Source organism: Magallana gigas, chromosome 10 (genome assembly GCF_963853765.1).
Source record: "Magallana gigas chromosome 10, xbMagGiga1.1, whole genome shotgun sequence".
In the NCBI taxonomy this organism is placed as follows: Eukaryota; Metazoa; Mollusca; class Bivalvia; order Ostreida; family Ostreidae; genus Magallana; species Magallana gigas.
Genome location: NC_088862.1, coordinates 24040824 through 24050390, shown reverse-complemented (window position 1 = coordinate 24050390; position 9567 = coordinate 24040824).

The following is a 9567-nucleotide window of genomic DNA, read 5'->3' as shown; positions in this document are numbered from 1 at the left end:
CTTTATATGGGAAAATGCATTTTGCAAAGGGTAAATAGTATTAAATGGTCAGGATCCCCTAGCATACTAAACAATCCCTATAGTTAACAGTAATTTTCACTTTTAATCCATATCTCTTATCTCTTATTAAACAAGACGTCTTTGTATCATAGAAAATATATTCAATAGCTTCAGAATTTTTACGATTATAAATTTGGTTGGACAGAGTACGCTTTATTAACTGCGAAGCGGTTTATAAAATAGCGTAATCTATTCCAACCCAGTTTATTTGAGTATGAATTCTTTAGCTATTGAATTAATTCCATCATTCAATTTTCTGCCATCAAGAACAGAAATTAAGACTTCATGAATATAACTTAATTAAGAAATATCTTAATACTAGCATATACATGTATGTCCCAAATAGTTTGTACAGAACATTGACGGAACGTCATGCCGATTGATACGTCATCAAAACGTTTATACAAGTGAAAACTTTTTGATCAAACCGAGGACATAACGCGTTATAAACAGATACTAATGATTGATTAAGGATTGTGTGCTTGTGCTGTGAATTCTTCTCCATCCTCTTCCTTAGCCGTTTATTAGTATTCCTCCGTCTGTCTTCTGAGGGATTCTCTACATAAACGGCTTTATTATTTCAAAAAATGCTCAAATGAAAATAACAATAATTGGTTTACCAGTAACCCGCGTCAAACCATGCAATTTGTAGATATTTTATTTTTTCTGTTTTTCTTCGAAGCAAGCAAGGATAAAAAATTAATAAAAATAACTCACTTTACAAATTTGTTATGTAATATGATATGTTCCCTTCATAGATATAATTATTTGTTTTGCATGCAGAGAGGAAACTACTACTTGTAGGCACAAGTACGTGAAGAATGGAAACGTGATATTTCTCAGATATGATAAGTTGGAATTTGAACTAAGCACTTAATATTCAGTCAAGAACATAAACAAACTTCTCATGTGATACATTTATTCGCTAATTGTATAATATCATAAATTAATATTATTCAATAAACATTTGTATCATTTTTGCTATTGTATTGTTTACAAAATCACGTACATTAATTAATTAGACAATAATTGTGTTTACACACGAACAAGCGTTACAAAAGAACAACAGAGCTTTAAAGTATTGTTATGTAAGTAAGCTCAAGGCATAATTTTGTTTACAAATACTGTAATGAAATTACTACGTCTTAAAGAAAACTACTTGTAACAAACATGGTAAATTTATTCATTTTGTTCATGATAATCATTATTCACGAAATAAAAAGAATTTTTAAGATTTAAATGATTTGTTTACCAACTTAACAACTACATAAGCAAATACAAGACTAAAGCTTTGCTTACAAAACAAAGAATTCTAATTGTTGTGTCTTGCTTGTATCTTATTCTAGATATAAAAACATACATTTTAAAATGTTTGAGCGCACGAGTGTCCAAGTCCCTTTAAATATTCAACCAATACATAGATAGGAATTACCTTACATGAACTGTACAAGACATTAATACTGCTAAACTTTATATAATCATGTATTCTTGTGCATTAAAATAGTTTTTATAACAATTTTAAATTCTGGTTATAATTTCCCCAGAGTACGTTTTATCTTAAAAAAGACGTACTAAAGTACGATTTTTCCTAGAGAAAACGCAACCTAAGTTAAGGTTACGGTTTTTTTTTTCAGGTTATAACGTTTTCGATGTACGATTTCTCCTGATACCTCTTTGCACGTCATCTGGCGTCGATTCAGTGAAAGACTGTAGGTTTTGCATCGGTCGGTACTTGTTTGCATTGGTGTCTGTTCATTTTGCAAACGAGTCTTTGTATTTCAGAATTTAAAAAAAAAGAAGAGTTGTTTGTTTTGCATTAACGTCCTTTTTTAACCCTTTCCCTCGCCCATACACGAGTTCTTTCTTTCTTCTTTATATAGCATCTATCATAATGAAGATTCTTTAAAGTGCATGCATAATATAAATAGCGGATGTTTATTTATGTTCATAGAGAAATGTGTGTTGATAAGTCCAGTGATGAGCCTGTCAACGCCGGGTGTAAATAAAATGCTACTACTGACCACGGTGCGTCGGATCATTAGTATACACTTGATTGCATTTACTTATGAGGAGGAGAATGTCGTAGCAGAGTGTCCGTGCGTATAAAATGGGGGTGTGGGAAACACAGCTCTCCAGAAGTCATCTGGAAGCTGTCTTTCTGCCTCCTCTTTTTATACAAGTAAGATAAATTATAACGTATTCACAAAAGTAAAGTTAATAGATTCAGAGGGTTCAAATAATATTTTATTTTTAGGGATTTTTGATAATGTTGATAAATTTCATTGGAATGAATATTGATCTTTATTGTTAAAATGTCATGTTAATTTGTTATATCTAAATACTAGTAAAAGAGTAGTCATCTGGAACTTGTCTTTCCACCTCCTCTTTTTATACAGACTGGGACACGGGCTACCCCCCATGTAGAAGAGGAGGTGTAACGAAGAATTTTGACCCGGGTTGAAAATTGACCCGGGGGTCATTTTTCCACGTTGAATAATGAGACGAAAGGTGTTGAATAAAGACCCTAATCCGTTGAAAATTGACCCGCATCGTGGAATTTTGATCATGAAACCGGTTCAAAATTCAACAGCAAAGAAGCACAAAATAAGGAATCAATATTATAACTTGAGTTTTTCTAATTAAAAATTATCAGTTTATACATATTTATTCTTTATATTTATATGTTTCAAGGGGGTGGGGGTTAAAAATGAAACTTTATAAATAAATAGTTTTTAATTTACATATTATCCCTTTAAATATGTAATAACTATTTATTAATAATAAACTTTTCGCGTATAATTGCTGTTTTGAGTGATATCTATATATTTCCTTAAAAAAATATATGCTTTTTGAGAATATTTGTACATGTATATATCACAGGATTAATTATTTTAGTTAATTAGTATTCATATTTGTGTTCACGTCTTTCAACATTTCATGTTTTCATTTCCCATTGTTCATTTGTTTACATTCACACCACTTCATTCATTCATACAATCATTCATAGTATGATAGTAGTACGAGAGGTCATGTGGTTACGTTTGGCGGGTGGATCAGTGAATGAATGGGTGTGTTAGACTGGTTTTTCGGGTTGGTTTAAGTGAGTGAGTGCGCATGTCCGTTTGCATTATCGAATTTTTAGCACGAACTTTGATTTAATATCACGACGCCACCCAAGACAGACGGTTGAATTATTAAGCTTCATAGCTTGTCAACCCGACTATTATCTTAGTTCATATTGCTGTTATACTTGGTGAGTTATTTTAATCAAATATGTGTAATTTAAATATCATTTAACTAAAGATAAATTTAATGAGTGAATGTAGAGAATGAGAGTGTTTTAGTAATATTTTATTGTATATGATTATAGATCACCTAGCTGTACTTGAGGAAACCATTTATTCGATATACAAATACAACAATAAATATTCAGCGTCATTTCCACAAAACGCCTTGGAGTTCTTAATTGTTCCCAAATGTAGCCCAGAATATTATATATCAGCTACCCCTTGACATATACATAATTACACGTGAAAATATTCAATGCAGTTAAACTCATTTTTTAAATTCGCTGGAGAAGTGTACAAATGTAAATATTTTAAAGATTACAATACATCATATTGTTTAATTTTGGTTTTACGTTCACCCAGTAAATTGTAACTTTGATATTGTTCATTGTATATTTTCTGGGTGTGTGCAAATACAAAATTTAGAATATGTCATATTGAGATTTTTGTGCTCGCAACCACTCAGTTTGTTAAAACTGTGATTATCATTTATACCTGCAGGGATACAAACATAAGAATGACATTTTCATGATCCAGCCCATTTGAAAAGAACAGTAAATAAAAGGGGAGAATATATTAAGTAGATATACATGTATAATACTTAAATAGGTTTAAACCGTGTTACCTAAGAGAATCAAAAACGCTTTGGAGCTCTAATATAAATATAAACATGGGAAACAATTTTACAATTTTATCTATATGAAAAATCAGAACTACCATAAAGTATATAGTTCATATAAAAAGGTAAACTAATGTCATTAAGTTGTTTAAAAAGTTCGTCTCTTTGTTGAGTATATCTTGGATATCCAAGGGGGAAAATCACATTTCCTTCAGATGCAGACCTACACTATAAACATCGACTCCCATCAGTTTAAAACATCCTTAAAGTAAGCTTTACTAGCTTTATTCCGTAATTGACGTAAAATAATATTTCCTATTGCCTTAACTGAAATTTTTGTAAGCTTTAGGTAGATTTTGCTTTTTAAGTTTTGACTTAAAGAAAGATAAAGTTGATGAAATTTCTTTCCTGCATGAAGATTATTCCATAATTTACATGTAGACGGAGCAAAGCTATTGTAATATGTACATAGTGGTAGATAGTAAAACAGCTCATTCGACCTTAGATTATATGTATGTTCAATTAGAAAATATGATTGAATTCAATCTAACATATCTTGTAGTGCTAAACAATTTTAATCTTGGAGAATATAATTAGTTTATGTTTATCCCTTCGAGGTTGTAAGGTTTCCAAATTAAGCTCACAATATAAAATGATTTTAGAAGAATTAACTCTGATCCCTTTCACTGTCCTGGTTGCCTCATTTTGTACATGTTTAAGCAAATCGGATTTTCCTTGATACAGCTGCTCCAAACAACATCACCATATTCCAGTCTAGGTCTGATAAAAGCCGAATTTTAACAAGTGTTTATCTATCAATTGTATGCTTGAGTAATCTTAATATATTCAAATTTTTGCATGCCTTTTCATGTATACCATTAATATGATTAGATCAACCATCCTCCGACTGTATATTTAGATGCAAACCTACTTTTTCAAAAAGTTGATAACATTTTTGCTGTATGCTATATGTTTTTAATTTTGAGGAATTATATTACGTCAGTTGCCTGTGTTTCTAATTTACTGGTAATCAATGGAATTGAAAACTCACTGATAGTTCTAAATAAATTGCATTTTTTAAAAAGAACTATGACTCTGCATATGCAGAAAATTGGATGGTGCTTCAATAAAGTTAATCCGACAAGTTTATGAAAAATTATTGTTAAGTATATATGTATAATACAGTATACATAAAAAAAGATAAAAAAAAAAAATGACAACCATTCATTTATTTTTTTGTCAGGGATGCTGACTTCTTCAAATTAAGCATAGGTATCTGTCATTATATCCTTTTGTCTTGATATAAATATATATACCCTTTATCCAATAAAACAGTATAGAGGTTATATTTTCAATTATTAGAAAATACAACGCCAGGTGCTTGTCGCATAGAGCTCTGTTGAATTGCCTTAAAAGTGACAAGAACGGGCAATACATTTGTTAGATATATTTATCAGATATTATGACAAGTTGAAACTTAAAATTCTGTCACATGAGGGAATGAAAACCATGTCATCTATGTCATAAAGTATTCTAGCCCTACTCGGCTGTTCCATTCCGAAGCAAACGGTTATTTTCTTAGCTTTATTTACATAGTATAGTAATGATAAATGGCTATCATATTTTCAGTCTCAAAATTAAATGATTAATTGGACCTATCAACCTAAAAGAAATTAGCCCGTCCGCATATGTATCGGACAGTATGAACATTTTAAAACTTAAACTTTCAAATATGTGCATGATTGTACATTTAAACTGTGTAGATTAAGTCCCAGTTCAGAACAAACCTCTGAGGTTGGGGTCAATTCTCAACAGGATCAATTTTCAACGTGTCGATGTCTTCAGAGTTAAGAAAAATCTTTCTCATACCGTTGAAAAATGACCCCGGGTATAAATTTAACGATTTTGGTCTCAATTTTCAACGTTGAAAAATGACCCCCCGGGTCAATATTCAACGTTGAAAAATGACCCCCGGGTCAATTTTCAACCCGGGTCAATATTCTTCGTTACACCGGCATTCCGGAAACACTTTGGCTAGGGCACCCGCCAGGTGTGGGCATAATGGAACTAAGATCTCGAGAATCAAAATAAATTAAATATCATAACACCCCATATAACCCCCTTGTGGATTTTTATAAAATAGTACTGGAGTCGTTATGATACATCCTTGAAAATCGAGATAAAACTCTTTAGCTGGCCTAATGTAATATATCTATAATTTTATGAACCATGACAGTCATTATTTGTTAGTACAAGGTTTTTCTTTCAAAACTGCTTTGAACTACTCAAAAAACTTTAACCTACCCTAGCATCTGAATATTCAAGATCAAGCTCTGATGTTAACCTATAACTACCGTTTATTACCCAGCAGTATTTACTTAATATATGCACATCCTAATGGGATATGACCAGTATTTACGTCAAAATGTAACCAGTTCCAATACCCTAACCCTCTTTGAGAAGCTAAGAGAAAAAAAAAATTAAACCTGTACTAGGATCCAAAATATCGAGATCATACTCCGTATCTAAGGGTTACAAAAGCCCAGAAGGAACGCTCAAATTCGAAGATTTGAAATTCAACATCTAGATTGACATCTGTATCCTTGCGACAACAAACTGTTCTAACTAAAGATCAATTGTGTATGCTCTTACCTAAAAATAAATGTTACATTATCTCTGATATAATGGTCAAATTCACTTCGTTTAATCATTTCCTACAGTATGAATAGCAAAATTGGTCATAATAACATGTGCTTCGCGATTCTAAGCGAATTTTCTTCCCCTGGTAGTATTTGTGTTCGATTCGTTTTAACCCTGAGTGTACATGTATACGAAGAGAGCTCTGTGGGTTTTTTTTACACTGTTAAATTAACCATGCAAATTTGAATAAGTTAGGACCAGTATTTACATAAATATGTGACCTAAATCAAAAAAGTTTAACCTTCTCCGAAATCTTTAACCTCATTTAGCATCCGAAACATTTGACTGAGATTTAGCATCTAAGTAAGCCTGTTAAGGTGGAATAACACACCTGGAAAAAGTCACTCAAATTAACAGAAAATTATTTGATTATAAAAGATAATTATCATGATAAATAATTTGTAAATATGTCAAATAATCGAACAATTTGCAGTTTGGGGATAGAAAATGAATATATAAAAAATTCAGTTCGGTAAGTAAAATAAAAATCCCCTGCGGGATTCGAGCTCAGAGGTATGGATCACAAGCCCGGCACGTTAGCCACTCAGCTATGGAGTGAGCTACGTATATTCGTCAATAAAACGAAAAGTCGTTCCGATCGGAGGTCAGCCATTTTGTGATGATGTGTTATTCCACCTTAAGTAGATAAGCTACAAGATGCATCATACATCCAGGTTTGTTGATAGTAGTATACCAGTAATGACAAAACCTTAACCAACTTGTACATTATAAGTAGCATTACATAACTCTCTTAATATGGAAGGAAACACATGGTAATGTACACTTCATTGTCACCTACTTGTTGAGTGAGTGGCTCAGTTTCAAGAAAAACAACTTTTTAAAAAGTGAAGTATCTTATTTTATTTTAAGGACCCAGGGACCGTTTCTGGTAACTTGATATGACAAATCGAAGTGATAAACACTTTGTCTCAATTTCTGTTCCTTGTTGGTAACAAACGTTCAATTTTTAACACATACAATGACTGCAGCAACACACTTTGGACAAAAACAACAAAGAGCGATTAAATTAATTGCGACCAAATTTATAGAAAGCTAGAGGCTACAATATTCTATCTATGTAATTCTATGTATTTGTGTTCCCTAATTGCGTTTTTCGTTTAATTGAAATAGATGAATATCTTAAAATTGTTCACATGTTAGGTAGGTCTTAAAAAAGTTATGTAACAATTTGTAGATCGCCATTTTTTTTTTTAGATCTATCGAGTTTGGTAAATTGTTCATTTATTATCTGTTCAATACAAGTTTGACATTTTTTCTTGCATCATTCGTGATTTGTATATCAACATTTGTAAGGTAACGCAGGAAGCACGTGTTACGTTGTATCTTTTGGGAAACAGAGTCCAACAATATAAAATCAAGGTAAATATATACTTATGATATGAACTTTCTTTAGTGGTCAAAATCCTGACCATGCATGAAATAATTTTATCATGAACGGCCGTCCAATAATGATGAAATTTCAAAATTACATGATCAATGGTCAAAATGCACATCCACGAACGATATCAGAATTATCGCATTATTATAATTAATAAGTGCACCGTTGACCATTGTAATGACATTCTTTTATAGCATAAGTGGATGGACTTTTACCATATCCATAGAACAATTATGCATGACATAGCACGGATTTGAACACATGCATTTTTGTATGCCCATCTGTCTATTTCTCTGTTGGCTAAAAAGAGTACCAGATAGTTGATTAAATTGATTTATAGTTTGCTTTTTTAAATTCTTTTAATTCTATAATGTTTAAGGCACGTGCTTATAAATACATGTATGGTTCATCAGTTACTGCCTTCCTATGCAGCTCCTATGTTTGAGTTTGGAAGCCAAACTTACAGTACTTAATAAATAAGATAAGCTGAAATTAAAAAAAATGTTTTTTTTTTCTTAAAAACTGCCTGCCACAAAATAAAGATACTTGCTAAACTCCTTATATATTTAATATAACCAATGTTATTTACCCCACTATAGCTTTAATTGAAGATGGTTTATTTGGCATCGTAGAATATCAATATAGTAAATTATAAAATTAATGTATACGATGAAATTTTATATATGGTGCAGAATTTTTTTTTTTACTAATGGTGAAGAAAAATGACTCTTGAAAAGAAGAGAAACGAACCTGTTTCCATACTATTTGAGAAATTTGTTCAAGTTCTGAAGAATTATCTATCGTCATGTAACATTTCTTTGTAAAGAAACACGTGATATCATTAAATCTTCGATCATTTCCATGAATCGGGTATCCAGAAAGAGTTGAACATGAAAAGTAAATACAAAGTTGTTTTTTTCTAATGCCTAATTTATTATGATATAGAAGTCAAGAGCATTGATTTATTACAAAGCTCAACATCCTCTTTATGGTTACCCGGTCATTATAATACAACACAGTGAAATTTAATTAGTATAATCTTTTTAATGTTTAAAATTGTTAAAATAAAATTTGAGTGTTAACATTGGAGGAGGAGGAGGAGGTGGTCAGCGCAGTAACTTTTATCATTTTTTACTACTCAGTTTATTATTTATTTATTTTTTTATAAAAGAAAATAATTTACCATTTGCTTTTTTATTTGGATATTTTCCAATGTGTACTTATGCTTTTATTCTGGATCATATTTTCTGTATAAATATTTCAGATTAAATACATCTATTAACTTTGTTGTACCTAAACGACTGTAAGTCGTAACGGCTAACCGGCCTTGGGCGGGCAAACAAATTTACTCTTTTTAAAGGAAGGTAATTTTAGTACATCATTCATAAAATTTAAACCTTAAGCGATACGGTATAGTTCCGGATTGGAGAAGTAAAATCTTAGTGACATAGAAGATTCCAGATATAACTGAATAGTTTTTGTATGCCTCTCTTTATTTTTTT